The sequence below is a fragment of the Balaenoptera borealis genome (assembly GCF_965194805.1).
Source record: "Balaenoptera borealis genome assembly, chromosome: 8".
NCBI classification, from domain to species: domain Eukaryota; kingdom Metazoa; phylum Chordata; class Mammalia; order Artiodactyla; family Balaenopteridae; genus Balaenoptera; species Balaenoptera borealis.
Genome location: NC_138865.1, coordinates 52056570 through 52080317, shown reverse-complemented (window position 1 = coordinate 52080317; position 23748 = coordinate 52056570). Strand labels below are relative to the sequence as shown.

Sequence of the window (23748 nt, the reverse complement as noted above, 5' to 3'; positions counted from 1 at the left end):
TCTGATCTAATCTATATGATTTCTTTCCTTCTTTCAACTTTGGAGTTTTTTTATTCTTCTTTCTCTAATTGCTTTAGGTGTAAGGTTAGGTTGTTTATTTGAGATTTTTCTTGTTTCCTGAGGTAGGATTGCATTGCTATAAACTTCCCTCTTAGAACTGCTTTTGCTGCATCCCATAGGATTTGGGTCATCAGGTTTTCATTGCCATTTGTTTCTAGGTATTTTTTGATTTCCTCTTTGATTTGTTCAGTGATCTCTTGGTTATTTAGTAGTGTATTGTTTAGCTTCCATGTGTTTGTATTTTTTACAGTTTTTTTCCTGTAACTGATATCTAGTCTCATAGCATTGTGGTCGGAAAAGATACTTGATATGATTTCAATTTTCTTACATTTACCAAGGCTTGATTTGTGACCCAAGATATGGTCTATCCTGGAGAATGTTCCATGAGCACTTGAGAAGAAAGTGTAGTCTGTTGTTTTTGGATGGAATGCCCTATAAATATCAATTAAGTCCACCTTGTTTAATGTGTCATTTAAAGCTTCTGTTTCCTTATTTACTTTCATTTCTGATGATCTGTCCATTGGTGAAAGTGGGGTGTTAAAGTCCCCTACTATGATTGTGTTACTGTCGATTTCCCCTTTTATGGTTGTTAGCATTTGCCTTATGTATTGAGGTGCTCCTATGTTGGGTGCATAAATATTTATAATTGTTATATCTTCTTCTTGGATTGATCCCTTGATCATTATGTAGTGTCCTTCTCTGTCTCTTGTAATAGTCTTTAAAGTCTATTTTGTCTGATATGAGAATTGCTACTCCAGCTTTCTTCTGATTTCCGTTTGCATGGAATATCTTTTTCCATCCCCTCACTTTCAGTCTGTATGTGTCCCTAGGTCTGAAGTGGGTCTCTTCTAGACAGCATATATATGGGTCTTGTTTTTGTATCCATTCAGCCCCTCTATGTCTTTTGGTTGGAGCATTTAATCCATTTACATTTAAGGTAATTATTGATATGTATGTTCCCATTACCATTTTCTTAATTGTTTTGGGTTTTTGTAGGTCTTTTCCTTCTCTTGTGTTTCCTGCCTAGATAAGTTCCTTTAGCATTTGTTGAAAAGCTGGTTTGGTGGTGCTAAATTCTCTTAACTTTGGCTTATCTGTAAAGGTTTTATTTTCTCCATTGAATGTGAATGAGATCCTTGCTTGGTAATCTTGGTTGTAAGTTTTTCCCTTTCATCACTTTAAATATGTCCTGCCACTCCCTTCTGGCTTGCAGAGTTTCTGCTGAAAGATCAGCTGTTAACCTTATGGGGATTCCCTTGCATGTTATTTGTTGCTTTTCCCATGGTGCTTTTAATATTTTTTCTTTGTATTTAATTTTTATTAATTTGATTAATATGTGTCTTGGTGTGTTTCTCTTTGGGTTTATCCTGTATGGTACTCTCTGTGCTTCTTGGACTTGACTATTTCCTTTCCCATATTAGGGAAGTTTTCGACTATAATCTCTTCAAATATTTTCTCAGACCCTTTCTTTTTCTCTTCTTCTTCTGCAACCCCTATAATTTGAATATTGGTGCATTTAACATTGTCCCAGATGTCTCTGAGACTGTCCTCAATTCTTTTCATTCTTTTTTCTTTATTCTGCTCTGCGGTAGTTATTTCCACTATTTTATCTTCCAGGTCACTTATCTGTTCTTCTGCCTCAGTTATTCTGCTATTGCTTCCTTCTAGAGTATTTTTAACTTCAGTAACTGTGTTGGTCATCACTGTTTGTTTGCTCTTTAGTTCTTCTAGATCCTTGTTAAATGTTTGTTGTATTTTCTCCATTCTGTTTCTGAGATTTTGTATCATCCTTACTATCATTACTCTGAATTCTTTTTCAGGTAGGTTGCCTATTTTGTCTTCATTTATTTGGTCTTGTAGGTTTTTACCTTGCTCCTTCGTCTGTAACATTTTTTTTTGTCATTTTTTTTTTTGGTGACTGGTGTTGCTGTATTCCTGTCTTACTGGTTGTTTGGCCTGAGACACCCAGCACTGGAGTTTGCAGGCAGTTGGATAGAGTCGGGTCTTGGTACTGAGATGAGAACCTCCGGGATGCCTCACTCTGATTAATATTCCCTGGGGTCTGAGTTTCTCTGTTAGTCCAGCACTTTGGACTCGGAGTTCCTACCACAGGAGCTCGGGCCCAACCTCCAGCCTGCGAACCAAGATCCTGCAAGCCAGTAACTGGTGGTTCCTCCTGTCCCCTTAGGTGTCCGTGGTCCCCCACTGGTGCCTGGCATGTGCCCTAGTTGTGTGGAGACGCGAATTCTGCATCCTCCTATTACGCTATCTTGACTCTGCAAGGATAAATTTTAGTATATCCATACAATGGAACACTATTGAAGAGTGAAAACAGCATGATGCATCTCAAAAAAACCATAATGTTGGGCAAAAGGGAAAACAAAAAATACATATAGCATGATTCTATATATATATAAAGATAAAAATCGGAGAAATAAAACAACATTTTTAGGGATCAATATATAGATGGAAAACTATAAAGAAAAACAAGGAAGTAACTATTACAAAGGTCAATACAGAGGTTACATTTTGGGAAAAGGGACAGCTTGTGATCAAGAAAAGACATTCTGGAGACTTGTGGAACTTAAAATAGCCTATCTCTTGACCTAGTTGGTTGGAATACAGGTGTTTGCTCTGTAATTATTTGTGAAACTGAATGTTTATATTTTATGCATTTTGCTGTATGTATGTTAGACTTCAGAATTTAAAAAAAGAAAAAGAAAAAGAACTTAGTGAACATGTTAAAATACCTAAGTTACTTGTAGACAGATTGATGTTGGTTTCAGTTTCTCACTAAGAATTAATTAAAACAATATCGACAAATGCAGTGGATGTTTCTGTGTAGTTTGCTGCGTAGAATCATTTACTCATAACTTAAATTTAGTTTTAGTGATTACAGCTCTCCCTCATATTCAGTACTGTCACCATGACTCAAAACTGAGTGCTATTTCCTTCCTCGAAGTATGTAGCACTGTCATCTATATCAGTTACTCAGCATGTAGTACACAGCTGTCAGTTGGTTATAGATGGTGACTTGTTGCCTGCATAGACTTCTCAAGAATTCATGCCTTGTCTCCCCTACCAGATTGTAGTTGCCTTAAAGACAGGGCACTCTTCCTCATTTTTACTATAGATCAACTTCAGCGGGAGCGGATCCCACAGCTATTTACGTGATGGTGGAGTTTTATTACAATGACTGCGTATATAAAGCTCATGCCTCCATTTTACAGATGCTGGGGATGACTAAGCTGGCTTTCTTGTCCCTTTGGGAAGATTCTCAAAAAAAGACATTTTCAGGGGCAGGGTGATGCTTTAGAGATTAGGCAAAAAGTAAAGTTAATTAAAAGGATACTAAAACTAGGAAAAAGAAAGCCATCAGAACAAAAGCAGCCATTCTCTCAGGCTCTCTCTCTTTCTCTGAGCCACATGGCCATTCGCCTTTGATTACTAAACATAAATGATGTAGTCTCTCTCTCCGGAAACTGGCATTTCTTAGTTCCCTGTGTACATGACTAAAGGTGGTGTCCCAGAGCTCCCTATTTACGCACTCCTAAATTCCAAACACACATAATACTGACTCTTTCAAAAAAACAGTATGTATTCTTTTCTTGCTGATTCTTTGCTGATTACAAAAGTAGCAGATGCTCATAATTTAAAATATTTTTTAAATTATAGACTATTTTTTAGAACCGTTTTAAGTTCATGGGAAAAAAAGCAAAAATTACCAAGTTCTCATATACTTCCTCCTATTTCCTGCCACACACACACAGTTCCCCCTATTATTAACAACTTGCATTGCTCTAATACATTTTCTGTAATTGATGGACTGATATATTTTAAAATTTATTTTATTGGGGTAACATTGATTTATAACATTATATAAGTTTCATGTGTACAACATTATATTTCTAATTCTGTATACACTACAGCATGCATACTACCAAAAATTTAGTTTCCCTCCATCACCATTCAGTTAATCCCCTTTACCTATTTCACCCTCCCCAGCTTTTCTGATGGGGCTCCTCAAAGGACTGGCTTCTCTCTTGCTCATGTTGGAGCTCTGGCAGGTCCAACACTATCTAGCCACATGGAGGAGAGTCGAGATGGTGCCTTCGGCTGGTAATATGAAATTTGTTGTTTAAAGGTAAACATGTAGACAAATACTGAATACTGTAATATTTTAATCATGATGAGTAAGTCACTTTTAATTCCAGTATAAAAGTTAAAGGAAAAAAGTATTAAAAAAACTATAATTTTAAAATGTTAAAAGGTACAAATATGAACAGATGTAAAATGTGACAACAATAATATAAAGTGTGTGGGGGACTTAAAATGTAGAGGTTTTGTAGGTGACTGAACTTAAGTTATTATCAGTCTGAAAATAGACTGTTACAGCTCTAAGATATTGTATGTAAGCCTCAACGTAACCATGTAAAAAAATACCTACAGCCTTATACCCATTAGGATTGCTACTATCAAAAAACAGAAAACAAGTGTCAGTGAGGATGTGGAAAAATTGGAACCCTTATGCACTACCAATAAGAATGTAAATTGGCACAGTGGCTGTGGAAAATTGCATGGCAGTTCCTAAAAAAATTAAAAATAGAAATACCATATGCTCCAACAATTTCACTTCTGAGTATATACCCAAAAGAATGGAAAGTAGGGTCTCAAAGAGGTATCTGTACACCCATGTTCATAGCACCATTATTCACAATAGCTAAAATGTGAAAGCAACCCACGTGTCCATGGATAGATGAGTAAGCAAAATGTGGTATATACATACAATGGAACATTATTCGGTCTTGAAGGAAATTCTGCAATATACTGTAATATGGATGAACCTTGAGGACATTACGCTAAGTGAAATAAGCCAGTCACAAAAAGACAAATACTGTATGATTCCATTTATATGAGGTACTTAGAGCAGTCAATATTATACAGACAGAAAGTAGAAAGGTGGTTGCCAGGGGCTGAGGGGAGGGGAGAATGGGGAGTCATTGTTTAAAGGGTACAGAGGTTCAGTTTTACATGATGAAAAAGTTATGTGAATGTATTTAACACCACTGAACTGTACTAAAAAATGGTTAAGATGGTAAATATCACGTTATGTATATTTTACCACAATAAAAAAGAAAAACACAGACTTCCCTGGTGGCGGAGTGGTTAAGAATCTTCATGCCAATGCAGGGGACACGGGTTTGAGCCCTGGTCTGAGAAAATCTCACACGCCGCAGAGCAACTAAGCCCCTGCACCTCAACTACTGAGCCTGTGCTCTAGAGCCTGCGAGCCACAACTACTGAAGCCCGCGCACCTAGACCCCATGTTCTGCAACAGGAGAAGCCACCTCAATGAGAAGCCCACGCACCACAACGAAGAGTAGCCACTGCTCACCACAACTAGAGGAAGCCCGCACGCAGCAAAGAAGACCCAATGAAAGAAGGAAGGAAGGAAGGAAGGACCTACAGAAACTACACAGAAGAAAGAGAGGAATCAAAGCACAGCTATACAAAAAAACAACAAAACACAAAGGAAGACATCAAGAGAGGAAAAGGAAGACAAACTAATTAAAAGACTAACAAAAAGGGGGGAGTGGGGGGTTTAAAAACTGTGCAACATTGACAAAAGGACCAAGATAGCCAAGGCCCAGGAAGGGATAGCCCCAAGGACCTGGGGTGTCTCCTCTCCCGAGGCCAGGAGCAGCAGCAGGGTGGAAACTGGGGGTCCCCCTAGCCCCTGCATGGCCCAGTGCATGGGCCTCTCCAGGTGGGGTGGTGACCCAAGGAAGAGGCCTCAGTAGTGTGTGCTCATCATGCAGCCTGGATGCCCCTACCACTCACTCTGCCGCAGAAGGAGATAGAGTGATAGCAACTCAGGAGCATCCTCCCCCATTGCTGAGGCTGCAACCCACTTGCTAAGAATGGCCAATTGCCACAGTGCCCTTGGTCTCGCTCCAGCGTGCTCTGGATCTCCTTCAGGACCCTCTCGTCACTGAGCAGAGCATGCTCCATCTCGGGCCGACCTCCTCTCCTCTCCTCTCCATCACTTTGGCTTAGTTCCTGGCTCCGCCCAAGGCCTTCTCAGGGCCCGATCCATTGCGGGGGCGGCTGTAGTTCTTCGTTTCTGCTGAATCCACCAGACACTGGGGCTCAACCAGCCACTTGGTGGAGAGAGAGAAGTGCTCAAGTTCGGAGGGTGAGATCAGGTAGAAACCTTGGCCATATTTGGTGAAGATGCAGAAAGCAATGCTGCTGACATCCACCCAGCAGAAGTAGTTATAGTGAACCTGGGGCTTGATCAGGGGCAGTGAGACCACCTGGACATCACCCACGTTGGTGAGGACAGCCAGGTGATGTTCCCTATAGTCCTCAGCTCGACAGCTGCGGAAGCAGGCCGCAGTGACTCACTGCACCCGCAAGCCCTCTAGGGTGGTTAGCTTCAGCTTCAGCCTGGCACTGATCTTGGGCAGCGTGAAACACCTTGAACTGCTCTTCTGACACAGTGAGTAGCTGGTGGCTTCCCTGAATGTCCAGGCTCTTTGACAGGTCATGGGCCACTTCCAGGGACTTGAGAAGGGGCACACTGTGTCCGTCCAGCACCAGGATGCCCACCAGGCAACAGCTGGATCTCCCTGGCCTGCTCTGCTCGCACCGGCTCATCTATTCTCTGCTCCTCGGGTGTCATGCACAAGGCAAAGGCATAGACGGTACTACCATTGGTGCCAGCCCACAGCAAGGGGCAGAGGCGAGAGTTGTTCCTCAGGTAGATGTCAGTGAAGTAGAGGGTCCGGACTAAGCCCATGAAGGTGTCTGCTGCCAAATGGGCCTCCATCTTGCACTGCACGGGTGCCAGCTCCATGTTCTGCATGTGGGTCTGCTCTGCCCTGGTGCTCCCCTCCTGCACATCTCCTGGAGGGCCAGTGGGCCACTGCTACCTTTTGGACACCCGGCTGCGACGTGTCCAGCGGAAGGACTGGCACAGAGATGTCTTTAGGAACTTCACGTGGGACAGCGGGCCCTCCAAGGCGAGCTGATCATTGAGGCGTGTGCACTTGACAAAGACCTGCTGCTACTGCTGGTGGTCAAAGAGGCTGAAGCCATGGCTGGTGCCGAAGGCCACGAGGTGCCACTGGGAGTGCAGGGCCAAGAAGGTGACCACAGCCAGGGGCTGGCACTGCACCAATACAAAGGGCTGAAAGCCAGGCTCAAAGTGCACAGGCCCCGGGCAGGCACACAGGCATTCCTGCCCCTTCCAGAGGTAGCCTTCCTGGTCCTGCAGCAGGTCAGCCTCCACCTGCTCCACGGAGTGCTCCACCTCCTCGTCATTTAGCTCCAGCAACCTCACCTGCCCTGCCATGGTGGCCACAACCAGGTAGCCACTGTATTTGCAGAGGAAAATCTTTTGGATGCCCAGCTGAGGATCATCACTGTGGGGGTCGAAGGAGCCCACCTTGCAGAGCAGGGACCACTCATCCTGGCCCTGGGCAGTGAGGCTCTCACTGGGGTCTGTGTTGGTGAGGAACACCTGTAGAGTGCTGAGTTTGTACAGCAGCAGCAAGCACATGCCAGAGGCATCCCAGAACCTCACCATGCTGTCCTCATGCCCTATGAGTTATGGGCCACTCCACGGTGGAGAAATGTGTGTTCTGCCAGCTGCCAGCAGCGATGATGTGCTCCCACAGCTTCAGGGGGATGTTGGAGACTTGGTGGGAGCAGGTGATGGCAGAGCAATTCAGGGAGGCCAGGTAGGGAGGCTAAATCTGCAGCCAACCGGCCGTCTGCAGGTCAATCACCACCAGCTCCTCCTCAGCCAGCACCACCTGAGCGTAGGGGTCATCAAAGGCAGCCGCACGGTCCATCTCAACGAGAAGAGTAAAGTCGATGACTCGGGAGGTGAAGTCAGAGGCTGTCTGCCGGCTGTTGTGGGCCACCGAGATGCAGTGGCAGTCCCCATAGCCGGCCCACAGCATGCCACCCTTAAAGATGGTGAAGGGCAACCCCTGCTTGGTGGTCAGCCAGAAGATGTTGGTAATAGCTTTGCAAGGAAAAGGACCATAAGGCACACAGCTGTGCAGTGGCTCTGGTTGCTGGGTATCACTGGACACGGGCCACTGGCAGTAGCTGCTGTCAGAATGGCAGCTATCAGATGACCATCCCGCTGCCAGCAGATATTCTCCAGTTGCTAGCTGCTGAGGAAATGACAGAGCACGCGGCTGCCCTGCAGGTCCCAGAAGACGATGAGGCCCAAGCTGTAGCCAATGAGGATCTGGTCGGGGTCCCAAGGATGTTCCTGCAGAGCCTCCACCACCTCAAACATCCACCGGTGGAGGGCCTCCTCTGGAAACTATGTTCATAGCAGCACTATGTACAATAGCCAAGACATGGAAACAACCTAAATGTCCATCGACAGATGAATGGATAAAGAAGATGTGATATGTGTGTATATATGTATATATACACACAATGGAATATTACTCAACCATTAAAAAAAATGAAATAATGCCATCTGCAGCAACATGGATGGACCTAGAGATTATCATACTAAGTGAAGTAAGTCAGAAAGAGAAAGACAAATACCGTATTATATCACTTATATGTGGAATCTAAAACAGGACACAAATGAACATATCTATGGAACAAAAAGAGACTCAGACATAGAGAACAGACTTGTGGTTGGCAAGAGGGAGTGGGGATGTGGGAGGGAAGTACTGGGAGTTTGGGATTAGCAGATGCAAACTATTATATACAGGATGGATAAACAACAAGGTCCTACTGTATAGCACAGGGAACTATATTCAATATCCTGTGATTAAACCATAATGGAAAAAAATATGAAAAATATTATATATATTTATAACTGAGTCACAATGCTGTATAGCAGAAATTAACACTGTAAATCAACTATACTTCAATAAAAAGTTTTTAAAAAGAAAAAAAATAGAACAGAAAATATCAAAGTATATCTCCCATAATACCAATAAGTGTTATTTCATGAGACTTGTTTCAGTTATGAGTATAGGTGCACACAAATGACATGGTGGGTTACAATGTTAACCATATTGATACTTGTTACTGTGAGTCATGGTATAAAATGTTGTTTTTCATGGTATACAATGTTTGAAAGCTACTGCTCTCTGGTACCTAAACTAGAGGGATGCCTAATGCTCTATGAATGCTTACTGAATTGAACAAACTGAGTAGTATGATACAATCCATTTATTACAACTTCAAAGTTTCCACTTTAAAAGAATATAAAGTATAGTGGTTATTGGAACAAAAGTAAATGGAGGGCTTCCCTGGTGGCGCAGTGGTTAAGAATCTGTCTGCCAATGCAGGGGACACGAGTTCGAGCCCTGGTCCGGGAAGATCCCACATGCCGCGGAGCAACTAAGCCTGTGCACAACTACTGAAGCCCGCGTCTAGAGCCCGTACTCTGAAACAAGAGAAGCCACCGCAATGAGAAGCCCGCGCACTGCAGTGAAGAGTAGCCCCCGCTCATCGCAACTAGAGAAAGCCCGTGCACAGCAACAAAGACCCAACGCAGCCAAAAATAAAATAAATAAATTTATTAAAAAAAAAAAAAAAGTAAATGGATTCTGGGCTATGTGAAGCTACAGGGGGCAGGGCAGAGGAGTAGTAGAGAGGGATCCGAATACTTCCTGTTATATTTCAACAGACTTTCTCCCCAATAACTAAAATGTGTCTATATTTAAGGAAGATTAAATACAATTTTGGCTAAGTTCACTTTGGAAAGCTTTTCTTGTTCACTGAAATCACCTCATGATTATAAAGTTCTGCATATTTAAAATATCTGGTACAGGTAATTCCACCATGATTCATAAAAGGATCTTTCAGAGAAAAAAGCAAACAAACAAAACAAACAAAAACAAAAAACAAAAAAACCTAACAGAAGACAGTGAACTCAATGGTAACAGTAAATCTTTTTCTGTCAGTAATTAACATTAAATGAAAAAATATTAAACTCTTTAGTTAAAAGACAAAGAGTGGCTGAACGAATTAAAAAAACAAGACTCAACTATATGCTGTCTAAAAAGGACACACAGGTTGAAAGTGAAGGGATGGAAAAAGACATTCCACAGAAATAGTAACCAAAATAGAGCAGGGTTGGCTATACTTATATCACACAAAATAGATTATAAGTCAAAAATTGTCATAAGAGACAGAAGGACATTATACTGATAAAAGTGCCAATCTACCAACAAGATATAAGAATTATATATATTACACACATCAGAGCACCTAAATATATAGAGCAAACATTGACAGTTTGAAGGGAGAAATAAACAATATAAGACAAGACAAGACAATAATAGTAAGAGACTCCACTCTCAGTAATGGATAGAACATCCAGACAGAAGATCAAAAAGGAAACAGAGGACTTGAACAAAACTATAGACTAAATGGACCTAACAGACATACAGAGTAAGTCCCCTACATACGAACCTTCAAGTTGCAAACTTTCAAAGATAGGAACGTGTGTTCGCATGTCCAATCACGTAAGTTAGTTCACTTGTCTGGCGTATATTGTCACTTGCATGCATCCTCTACAAGTCGTTGTGCTTCTGTGTACTTTACTGTACAGTACTGTACAGAGTACAGTAGTATAGTATCTTTATTTCAGCTAGATCTGCAAGAGGACGACTTCATTGAACTCCTTGCTGTGCAACATGAGGAGATTATTAATGAAGACCTGATGGAATTGGAGGCCCAGAGCAAGGATGAAGAGAGACAAGAGAAAGAAGAAGTAACTGAAGAACCGAAGAGATTCACGATGCAGGAAATGGCAAGGGGATTTTCTTTATTTGAGGAGGCACTCTTAGTTTTTGAGGCATAGGACCAGAATGTAGAACAGTATACGAAGGTTGCAGCAGCCGTTCAGAATGCAATCCAGTGCTACCATGTCATCTATGATGAGAAAAAAAGAGCTACTACCCAGACATCACTGGTTCGTTTTTTCAAGAGGGTAGACAGAATTAAATCCAGCAAGGAACCAGAACCTGTGCCATCGTCAGGTGTGAGTGAAAATTGCAGCTTGCCCTCTGTCTCCTATTGTTGTTGATCCTTCAGCTCTACCATCTCCCACCTCCTCTCCCTCCTCCAGTCAGTAACTCTTCTTGCCTGTTCACTCAACGCCAGCCCCTGTATGCCAGCTGTTGTACTGTACACTGTACTTTTCAAGGTACTGTACTGTAAGATTAAAAATGTTTTCTTTATTTTTTGTTTATGAATTATATGTGTGAAAAGTATTATAAACCTATTACAGTACAGTACTCTATAGCCGATTGTATTAGCTGGGTGCCTAGGCTAACTTTGTTGGACTTACGAACAAACTGGACTTATGAATGTGCTCTCAGAACGGAACTCGTTTGTATGTAGGAGACTTACTGTATAGAACATTCCACCCAACAGCAGCAGAACACATTCTTCTCAAGTGCACATGGAACATTCTCCAGGATAGCTCACATTTAGGTCACAAAACAAAGTCTTAACAAATTTAAGAAGATTGAAATTATACCAAATATCTTTTCTGACCACAATGGAATGAAACTAGCACTCAATAGTAGACAAAAAACTGGAAAAATTAACAAGTGTGGAAATTAAACAACAATAATCTTGAACAACAATTGGATTTAAAAGGAAATTTGAAAATACCTTGAGATAAATAAAAACACAACATATCAAAACATATGAGATCCAACAAAAGCAGTACTAAGAGGGAAATTTATTGTCATAAATGCTTAATTAAAAAAGAAAAAAAAATCTCAAACAACCTAACTTTACACCCCAAGAAGCGAGAAAAAGAATAAATTAAGCCTACAGTTATCAAAAAGATGGGAATAAGAAAGATTAGAACATAAGTAAGTGAAATTGAAAATAGAAAAACAAGTGAAAAAAACCAATGAAACTAAGAGCTGATATTTTGAAAAGGTAAATAAAATGGACAAACTCTTAGAAAGACTAAGAAAACAAAAGAGATGACAAAATAAAATGAAAGAGAAGACATTTAAAAAGATGCCATAGGGGCTTCCCTAGTGGTGCAGTGGTTAAGAATCCGCCTGCCAATGCAGGGGACGTGGGTTCGAGCCCTGGTCCGGGAAGATCCCACATGCCGCAGAGCAACTAATCCCGTGTGCCACAACTACCGAGCCTGAGCTCTAGAGCCCATGAGCCACAACTACTGAAGCCTGTGTGCCTAGAGCCATGCTCCGCAACAAGAGAAGCCACCACAATGAGAAGCCCACGCACCGCAACTAGAGAAAGCCCGCGTGCAGCAACAAGACCCAACACAGCAAAAAATTAATTAATTAATTTAAAAAAGAATTAAAAAAAAAAGATGCCATAGAAATTAAAAAGATCATAAGTGACCAGTATGAACAATTATACACCAACGAACTGGATAACCTAGAAATAATGGATAAATTCCTAGAAACATACAACCTACCAAGACCCAATCATAAAGAAAAACAAAGTCTAGGGAGTTCCCTGGTGGCCTAGTGGTTAGGATTCCCGGCTTTCACTGCTGTGGCCTGGGATCAATCCCTGGTCAGGGAACGGAGATCCCACAAGCTGCATGGCACAGCCCCCCCCAAAAAAAAAAGTCTCAACTATAGTCTAACAAGACCTATAATTTGTATGAAGGTTGAATCAATAATCAAAAATCTCCCAAGGAAGAAAAGCCCAGGACCAGATGGCTTCACTAATGAATTCTACCAAACATTTTAAAAGAATTAATGCCAATCTGTCTCAAGCTCTTCCAAAAACTTGAAGAGAAGTATATACATTTCCAAACTCATTTATGAAGTCAGCATTATCCTGATACCAAAGCCAGAAAAAGACACTACAAGAAAAGAAAACTACAGGCCAATATCCCAGATGAATACAAATGCAAAATCCTAAACAAAATACTAGCAAACCAAATTCAAGAGCTTTTTAAAAGGACTGTAGATCATGACCAAGTGGGATTTATCCCTGGGATGCAAGGATGTTGGTTCAACATATACAAATCAATAAATGTGATACACCACAATACCAGAATATAGAATAAAAATTACACAATCATCTCAACAGATGAACAAAAAGCATTTGACAAAATTCAAATACCCTTTTATGATAAAAACTCTCAAAAAACAAGGAATATAAGGAAATTACCTCAACATAATAAAGGCCATATATGACAAGCCCACAGCTAACCTCACACTAAATGGTAAAAAATTGAAAGCTTTTCCTTTAATATTAGTAACAGACAAGGATAACTGCTCTTGCTACTTCTATTTAACATAGTACTAGAAATTATAGCTAGAACACTTAGGTAAGAAAAAGAAATAAAAGGCATCCAAATTGGAAAGAAAGAAGTAAAACTGTCCATGTTTGCAAATGACAATATCTTATATATAGAAAATCTTAAAGACTCCACCAAGAAACTGTTAGAACTAATAAATTCAGTAAATTTGCAGGATACAAAATCAACATACAAAAATCAGTTGTATTTCTCTATACTAACACTGAACTATCTGAAAATTAAAGAAATATCATTCATAACAGCATAAAAAACAATAGCATATTTAGGAATAAATATAAACAAGGATGTGAAAGACCCGTGCACTGAAAACTATAAGATGTTGATAAAGACGCAAACAAATGGAAAGATATCCCATATTCATGGATTGAAGAGTTAATGTTGTTAAAATGTCCATACTACCCAAAGTGATCTACAGATTCTATGTAACCCCTATCCAAATTCCAACAGCATTTTTTCACAAAAGTAGAAAAAGCAATCCTAAAACTCATACGGAAACACCAAAGAACCCGAATAGATAAAGCAATCTTGCAAAACTGGAGGTACTCCACTTCCTGATTTCAAAATATATTACAGAGCTACAATAGTCAAAACAGTACTGTACTGGCATAAAGACAGAGATTTGGACCAACGGAACAGACTAGAGAGCCCAGAAATAAACATATGCATACATGGTCAACTGATCTTTGACAAAAGTGCCAAGAATACACAATGGGGAAAGGATAATCTCTTCAACAACTGGTGTTGGGAAAACTGAATATCTATATGCTAAAGAATGAAATAGTACCCTTATCTTATACCATACACGGAAATCAACTCAAAATGGATTAACTTTTAAAGAAGAGATATGAAAGTGTGAAACTCCTAGAAGAAAATGTTGGGGAAAAGCTTCATTGGTCTTGAATATGATTTTTTTGTATATGACAACAGTAGCCCAGGCAACAAAAGCAAAACAGTCAATTGGGACTACATCAAACTAAAAAGCTCCTTTATAGCAACAGAAACAACAGAGTGAAAAGGCAATTTATGGACTCAGAGAAAATAGTTGCAAACTATATAACTTATAAGGGGTTAATATCCAAAATATGTAAGGAACTCCTACAACTCAACAGCCAAAAACAAAAACCTGATTTTAAAATGAGCTAAGGACTTGAATAGGCATCTCTCCAAAGCAGACATATAAATGGCTATCAGGTATATGAAAAAATGCTCCACAGTCTATAACCATCATGGAAATACAAATCAAATCAAAGCCACAATGAAATATCACCTCACTCCTGTAAGGATGGTTATTATTTAAAAAAAAAAAAAAAAAAAGACCACAAGTGTTGGTTAGGATGTGGAGAAACTGGAACCCTTGTCCACTGTTGGTGGGAAAGCAAAATAGTGTAGCCACTATGGTTAACAGTATAGAGGTTCCTCAAAAAATTAAAAACAGAACTACTGGGACTTCCCTGGTGGTCTGGTGGTTAAGAATCTGCGCTTCTAATGCAGGGGGCACGGGTTTGATCCCTGGTCGAGGAACTAAGATCCCGCATGCTGTGCAGTGTGGCCAAAAAATATAAATAAAAATAGAACTACCATATGACCAAGCAATCCCAGTTCTAGGTATTTATCCAAAAGAACTGAAACTAGGATCTCAAAGAAATCTCCCATGTTCATTACACTCCATTACAGCACCAGTCACGATAGCCAAGATGTGAAAAAACATGAATGTCTATCAACAGATGAATAGAGTCATAGTGGTATACACATACAATGGATTATTAGCCTTTAAAAAGAAGGAAACTCTGCAATATGCAACGTGGATGAACCTTGAAGATATTATGCTAAGTGAAATAAACCAGTCACAGAAAGACAAATATTGCACGATTTCAGTTATACCAGCTACCTAAAATAGTCCAATTCATAGAATCAAAATGTGTAATGGTGGTTGCCAGGAGCCAGAGAGAGGGGATGTGTGAATTATTAATCAATAGGCATAAAGTTTCAGTTAAGCAAGATGAATAAGTTCTAGAGATCTGCTCTACAACACTGTATCTATCCTATAGTCAACAATACTGTATTGTATACTTAAAAAACTACTAAGAGGATAAATCTCAAGTGTTCTTACTAAAATTAAACTCCGAAATGGGTCTCACTGAGTTAAAATCAATGTGTTAACAGGACTGTGTTCCTTTCTGAAGCTCTGTAGGATAATTTGTTTCTTGCCTTTTCCACTCTCTAGAGGCCTTCCACATTCCTTGGCTTACTGCCCTCTTTTTTCATCTTCAGAGCCATCACCATCGGACTAAGTCTTTCTCACACTGCCAGCTCTCTGGTTCTTTGTTATGCCTCTCTCTTCCATTTATATGAATTATAATTACATTGGGACCATCTGGATACTCTAGGATAATCTCTATACACATGGCAGAGTGAATAATGTCCTCCAAAGATATCCAAGCCTGAGTTCCTGGAACCTATGATTGCTACCATATATGGAAAAAGGGACTTTTGCATATGTAATTAAATTAAGGGTTTTGAAAAGGGGAGATTATCCTAGATTATGTGGGTGAACTCTAAATTAATTGCAAGTGTTCTTATAAGAGAGAGATTGAGGGAGATTTCATGAAAGAGAGGTGAAGGAGATATGACAGAAGCAGAGATTAGAGGGATGTGCTTCAAAGATAGAGGAAGGGGCCCCAAACCAAGGAATACAAGTGGCCACTAGAAGATGAAAAAAACAAGAAAAGGGACTTTCCATTCAGAGACTCCAGAAAAAAATCGGCCCTGAAAACATTTTGACTTTAGCCCAGTGAAAACTGATGTTGGCTTTCTGACATCCAGAACTGTAAGAGAATAAATGTGTGTTGTTTTAAGCCACAGAACTTGTAGCAACAATAGGAAACTAATATACCATCATCTCAAGGTCTGCTGATTACCAACCTTAATTCCATCTGAAACCTTCATTCCATTTTTCCATTCCATTTTGAATTTAATATAGTCACAGTTTCCAGGAATTAGGACATGGACATCTTGGGGATAAGGGCATTATACTGCCTACCACAACTTCACACACAGTGAAAGTCCAGGTGAACAAAATATGTCAATGTCAAACATTAACAGAAAATGTAGGAGAATGTGTTCATAATCTTGGGTGTGTAAAAGGCCTTAAGACAACAAAGTTGTTAAGACATCTTTTTAAAAAACTGATACATTTGCTTCCATCAAAGTTTTAAAATTCTGTAGGCTAAATAATACCATATATAAAGTAATAATACAAGCAACAAGCCGGCAGAGAACATTTGTAACATATATAACCAAACATTAATAGCCCATTTTATACTAGTAAAAAATAGAAAATGACTTAAGTGTCCATCATTAGGGGAATGATTAACTAAATCGTACATTTATCCATACAATAGGCTACCTACAGCAGTTTAAAAGAATGAGGGAGAATCTTTCTGATTCTTTGCAAAAATCTCCAAGACATATTGATATTCTAGACAGTTATAGAACAGTGTGTATTGTGTGATGCTATTGTAAGGGGGGAAACAACATGCACCAAACAAAGTCATAAAGTATTTCCCCCAACTTTATGAGGATATCAGCAATTACCTCTGGGGAAAACAGCAGCAGCAAAGGGGAACATTAATTTTGTTTTACATCATTTGAATGCAGACACATTCATGTATAAACTGCATAATATTTTTTAAGGCACAGTTTTGTCTTGCTCATCACTGTATCCAAGCAGCCAGCACAGTACTTGATAGGTAATGTTTGTTTAGTGAATGAAATCCAAAGGGATGGGACTTACTGCTAATGCTAAATCCTGTGCTGGTGAGAAAATGCCCTGGTTGTACCTAAATTCTTCCTGCTTCAAGCCCCGCTTGGTCTTCCTTTGGGAACTGCTTTGGGGAAACTGGAAGCCTGAGCCAGAAGTGTGTGTGTGTGTGTGTGTGTGTGTGCGCGCGCATGCACATGCTAGCATGTATAATAATTTATATTCTTTATGTTTAATACAGACAACAAGCCTGCAAAGTAGTCACCCTCATACCCATTTTACAAATGAGGAAACTAAGGCTTAGATAAGGGACTAACTGAATGACTTACCCTGGAGTTTTCTTTTTTCTCTTCCTGTAAATGCAATTTTGACAGTTGCAGAATTCTTACAAAACAGAATGTGGTCAGTTCAAGAAACAACTTCCTTCTACCAGTACTTGACTTGCTTTATTAGTTATTTGTTTTACTTGTATTAGATAGTTCATACACTTGTTTTTAAAACTGGCAGTAAATTGTATTCAGTACATCTACTTCCCTCCCTTGAGACAATAGTCAACAACTTTTTGTGTGTCTTTCCAGAAATATTCTACGTACATACAAGCACACATACAAATATTTCTAAAGTTTAATTTGAAGCATTTTACATACATTGTCCGGTACCTCTCTTATTTCACTCAACAATGTATCTTGGAAATCATTACATATTTGCTAGATCTGCTACATTCTGGACCATAGCTGTACATGATTAATTTTAGAGAAGCCTCATAATTTAATTAATCCCTCCTCATTTATGGCCACTGAAATTGTCTCATATCTTGTTATTACAAAGCTACAGTGGCTATTGTTATACACGGGCCATTTTGCACATGTGCAAATGTATCTGCAGAATAATTTCTAGAGGAGCAATTGCTGAATAAAATAGATGTCCCTTAAAATTTTTCATGGATATTGATAATTTTCCTCTGTAGATGTTATATAATTTCACTCTCCCCAAGCAATGTTTATTCGTACCCCACGTCCAACACTTGGTAACATTTTCTTATACAAGAGGGAAAAGACAGAAAAAAGAAAAGAAAAAATCTATTTCATTTGCATTTGGCACCCAAAGGTAGTTTCTTCAACCTTGCCCAGGGGCAAGTTGCAGTTCCATCAACCCCCCATTTCCTGCAACTGTACTACTTTTCAACTGAAACTGCGAAAACTATTCCCCTCTCTTTTACTTTATACGTGATTGATCTACTTCATGTAGGACTGGGCATGGAAATTATTAATTCTGCTCTTCTATTTAAAAGATATCACTCCTTTCAAGCTGATCGACCCCTCACAATCCTAGGTCACTTTCTGAGGGCACTTTCCAGAAATTTCCACCTTTGGTTCTGTGGTGTAGCTACTGCCTCCTCCTGAGAACTATTTACTTGAGGTACTTTTCCTGGCAAAAAATAAACACACTGTCCCCATTTCTTTCTTCCCCCCCTTTCATCAATCTCACCTCAAGTGTTTTCCTTAGGAAAACACTTTATTTCATTACTATTTAGCTTAGTGCAAACTAGTTTCCCCAGTTCCCCAACTACAAAGATAGACTCCTTGATTTCTAAGGCCAAATCTATTTTTTCTTACTATTCCTATACAAAGCTTGAAAATATGGCAACTGATAAAAAAAACTTTTTACATGTTAAAATAGCTTTAAAATTATATAGCAACTAATAGTGACTTAGAGGTTAGCAGGTAGAAGGATCCTGAGATGTACTTCCTGGATTGCTAACTTCAAATTTCATCTGTGACAACAGTTTTCTCACCTGAGTTATTATCAACAACAACAACAAAAATCATTTCATTATATGATTTATAGTGAGGGGAGCACTATTTCTCTCTCTCTCCTCCAATTAGGAAAAAATACTGGGCTTCCCTGGTGGCGCAGTGGTTAAGAATCTACCTGCCAGAAATAATATACATGTCCAACAAAATGTTAATTCCTTTGCAAATTATGGAACATCAGCAAATTAGATCATATGTAGCCAAACTGGATGTGCAACATATGGAAACATTTACAACAAATGTTAAATGAAATGGGCAGAATACAAATTCTAACTAAATATGATGACAATGACATAAAATACCTGTGTATATATGTATACATATATATATTTATAAATATATATATTTATGTGTGTGTCTATATATATGTGTGTGTGTACACACACACACACTCACTGGAAAAGGACAAGAAAGAAAGAAAGAAAGAAAGAAAGAAAGAAAGAAAGAAAGAAAGAGGGAAAAGCCAGTTTTTTCCTTTGGATAGTAAGATTGTATAAGAGGTCTTTTTTTCTTTTTATTTCTGTTATTGTTGTCATAAATTGTGGGCATCTTTTATAAAACAATCATTCAAAAAAGGGTGACTACTGAGGACACGGGGAGGGGGAAGGGTAAGCTGGGACAAAGTGAGAGCGTAGCATTGACATATACACTACCAAATGTAAAATAGGGAGCTAGTGGGAAGCAGCTGCATAGCACAGGGAGTTCAGCTCGGTGCTTTGTGACCACCTAGAGGGGTGGGATAGGGAGGGTGGGAGAGAGATGCAAGAGGGAGGGGATATGGGGAGATATGTATACATATAGCTGATTCACTTTGTTATACAGCAGAAACTAACACAACATTGTAAAGCAATTATACTCCAATAAAGTATAAAAAAGGGTGACTTAAAAAAAAAAAAAAAAAAAGAATCTACCTGCCAATGCAGGGGACACGGGTTCGAGCCCTGGTCCGGGAAGATCCCACATGCCACGGAGCAACTAAGCCCGTGAGCCACAACTACTGAGCCTGCACGTCTGGAGCCTGTGCTCCGCAACAAGAGAGACCACGATAGTGAGAGGCCCGGGCACTGTGATGAAGAGTAGCCCCCGCTCACTGCAACTAAAGAAAGCCCGCGCACAGCAACGAAGACCCAACGCAGCCAAAAATAAATAAAATAAATTTATATTTAAAAAGAAAAAAGAAAAAAGAAAAAATACTATCACTAGCTTCTTCTGGGTAGAGATAACATGTTGATTTGTTCTCTTATTCATCACAAAAATCTTTCTGGCAATCTTTACCAAATCAAAGCTATTTGGCTTGGTTGGAAAATAGATGTGATTCCAGTCCATTAAGAAATTTGTCTTTGTATGAGGGGAAAGATTTTCTCAGAAGGTAACTAGAAGAGAACATTGGTAGATTCATGAACAATACCAGTACTTTCTGTTTTGTTTTTATCTTTCCTTAGAGATGGTGAGTCCTGTAGTCCTACTGCCTGGCACAGTGCCTGGCATACAAGATGTGCTCAATAATTATCTCTTGAGTCAATTAATGAATAAGATTACTTACGGAGAAAGAACTCCTCACATTCTTCCCCCTCAGCTCTCACATATCTTTTCCTAGTAAACTGGAGTGCAAACAGGGTCGGGGGGAGCTCCATTATCCACCTGAATGGAGACAGAGGTTAGGGAATGATTATTCTGTTTGCTCATAAATACCTTAAAGATATTAATAAACAGAGGAGATAAATAATTTCAGGTAGCAGTCCATAGGCAGAAAATGTAAATGCAGACTTGCTCCTTGGCTGCGATCCCTCAAGAGAAACAATTCTCTAAGAGCAAGCCGTCTACAGACAGAACTGGGGCAACACCCGATGATTTACTCAGCTATTTAAAGGAAAAGACAATTGAGATTTCAGAAAACAGACTAAATTATTGTAAGACAGTTCACTCAAAGAAAAGTTCAAATAGGAAAAAAATGGAATAATAATATTCACTTTAAAATAGGTATGTTTGCTTATTGCGCGAACGTTATTGCTTCAATCCGGTACGTGAGTTCTGGGAGGAGGTGCTTCCTTTCCCGCCGGCCGCCCGGCCTACGCGGGCACCTGGGAGACGCGGCCAAATCCCGGGCTACTCTCTGGGGCCTCGGGCTCCCAGGTCGCTGCACCCGGCGCGCTCCCCACTGAAGCTAGAAAAATGCCTCAGTCCGGCAGTACCTTTTTTTCTTTCCTCCACGGCTGATTGGCTCCGAAGTTTCGTCCGTTATTACGGGAAAGCCCCGGCCTCCGGCCTCCGAGCCGAGCTGCGGTCCCGCAGCCTCCTCTCCGGCCTCAGGGCCCCAGCCGTCTAGCTTAGAACCGCTCCCTCTTTCCTCTTTCTCGCTCCCTTTCTCTCACCCTCCTCGCTCTCTCTTTTCTTTGTTTGTTTTTTAAACCAGAGAAAGCCGCCGAGTTTCTCGGCCCGCTCTCGGGTGGCCCCGGCCCAACCCCGCGCGTTTCACTTCCACGTCGCTCCGGCGGCGCAAGCAGCCGGCCGGGCCGGCGCTTTGCGTGCTCGGGAGACGCGCACGTGCACGCTCTGCTCTGCGAGCGCAGGTTCGGGAGGAGCTCTGGTTGGCCTGAGGCCCTTGGGGCTTACAAGTGAGCGTCCGTGCTGCCCCTGAGGCGCTCCAGCCTGCTGGCAAGCGGCTGGGGAATTACTACGTGTGAGGAATCTCCAAAGGAGAAAAGCAGGGTGTGCGTGCGTGCGTGCAAGAAAGTTAAGGAAAGAAGGGCCAGCTCTTAACAGTGCAAAAAAGAGAAAGGGGGGCGGTGGAGAAAATTTGGAGGGGAGTAGCTGACAGAGTTAGAGGGGGCTTCAGAGAAGTGGTGGGGGACAGGTAACCCAGAGGGTGGGAAGGCGGGGCATGGAAGACTTGCGTCCCAGTCACAGAGGATGTATGGAGGAAGGAACTTGGCACATCAGAGGCATTTTGCCATTCTGCTCGAAAGCAAAACAAAACAAAAATTAGAAGGGACGTCAATGGAAATGGCAGAATGGGAAGCTGCACGGGCCCGTCCCTACACAGAAACCCCAAAAAGATAAGTGTCAGAATTGACTTTGTGGGAATTCTGGGAAATAGCTGAACGTTTGTAGCATCCAAGTGAATCCTCAATCAAGAAAAAGATGACTTAAACACAACATAATGGGGACATTACTAGCGAATTTAAGGGAATAAAAAGGATTATGAGAGAAAACTCTGAACAGTGTACACTAACAAGTTAGGTAACCTAGATAAAATGGGCAAATTCCTAGAAACACACAGACCACCAAAACTGATTCAAGAAAAAAAAAAAAAAAAGGAAATCTGAACAGGCTTATAACAAGAGATTGAATCAGTAGTTTAAAAAACAAAACAAACAAACAAAAACCCTTCTGACAAAGAAAAGTCCAGGACCAGATAAGATGGCTTCACTACTGAACTGCATCAAACTTTTAAGGAACAATTACCACTAATCCTTTTCAAACTCTTCTAAGAATAGAAAAGCACTGAACACTTCTTAACTTATTTGATGGGGCTAACATCACCTGATGCCAAAACCAGAGACATCACAAGAAAAGAAATTTTCAGACCAATATCCCTTATGAATATAGATGCAAAAAATCCTCAATAAAATCCTTGCAAACCGAATCCAGCAAAATGTTAAAAGAATTACACACCATGACTAAATGATATTTACCTCAAGAGGGATTCAACATATAAAAATCAATCAAAGTAATATACAATATCAATAGAATGAAGGAAAAACGTGATCATCTCAACTGATGCAGAAGAATAATTTGACAAAATCCAACACTTTTTCATGGTAAAAACATTCAACAAACTGGGAATAAAGAGAACTCCCTCAATCTGATTAAGGGCATTTATGAAAAAAAAAAAAAAACTACAACTAACATCAATAGTGAAAGACTGAAAGATTTCCCCCTAAGATCAGGAACAACAACAACAAAAAGAATGCCTGCTTTTGCTTCTTCTATTCAAAATTGTGTAAGCAGCATTGTCCTGAAAGTCTAACTTGAGCAATAAGGCAAGAAAAAAGAAATAAGAGGCACCCTGGCGGTCCAGTGAGTAAGACTCTGCACTCCCAATGCAGGGGGCCCGGGTTTGATCCCTGGTCAGGGAACTAGATCCCACATGCCACAACTAAGAAGTCCACATGCCACAACTAAGGAGCCCACGTGCCACAACTGGGACCTGGTGCAGCCTAAATAAATAAATAAATAAATATTAAGAAAAAAAAAGAAACAAGAGGCATCCAAATTAGAAAGAAACAAGTAAAACCACCCCTCTTTGCAGATGACATGATCTTATATAGGAAATCATAAAGAATCCACAAAAAACTATTAGGGCTAATAAACAAATTCAGTGAAACTGCAGGATAAAAGATCAACACATGAAAATTAGTTGTATTTCTAAACACTAGCAATGAACAATCCAGATAGGAATCTGAGGAAATTCAATTTTCAGTAGCATCAAAAAGAGTAAAATACTTAGAAATAAATTTAACCAAATAGGTGCAATACTTGTACACTGAAAACTACAAAACATTGTTGAATTAAAGAAGACCTAAATGAATGGAAAGACATCCTGTGTTCATGAATTAGAAGACTTAATAGTGTCAAGATGGCAAAAGTACCTAAAGTAATCTACATATCCAGTGCAATCCTAATGAAAATCCCAATGGCCTTTTCTTTGGTACAAATGAAAAAGCTGATCCTGAAACTTACATGGAATTGCAAGGGAACCCAGATACAAACTTAAAACAGGTCAACATTAT

The 23748-nt window shown here is 40.2% G+C and overlaps 1 pseudogene across 1 annotated transcript; it reads right to left on the bottom strand.

Annotated features, from left to right (window-relative positions):
• Nucleotides 1-207: 207 nt before the first annotated feature.
• Nucleotides 208-22292, bottom strand: LOC309632745 (LLGL scribble cell polarity complex component 2 pseudogene; annotated as a pseudogene). Its single transcript, XR_014249585.1, has 3 exons — nt 21148-22292; nt 19867-20596; nt 208-19073 (listed from the first exon to the last, which is right to left on the bottom strand). The product of XR_014249585.1 is annotated as an LLGL scribble cell polarity complex component 2 pseudogene (transcript).
• Nucleotides 22293-23748: the final 1456 nt, after the last annotated feature.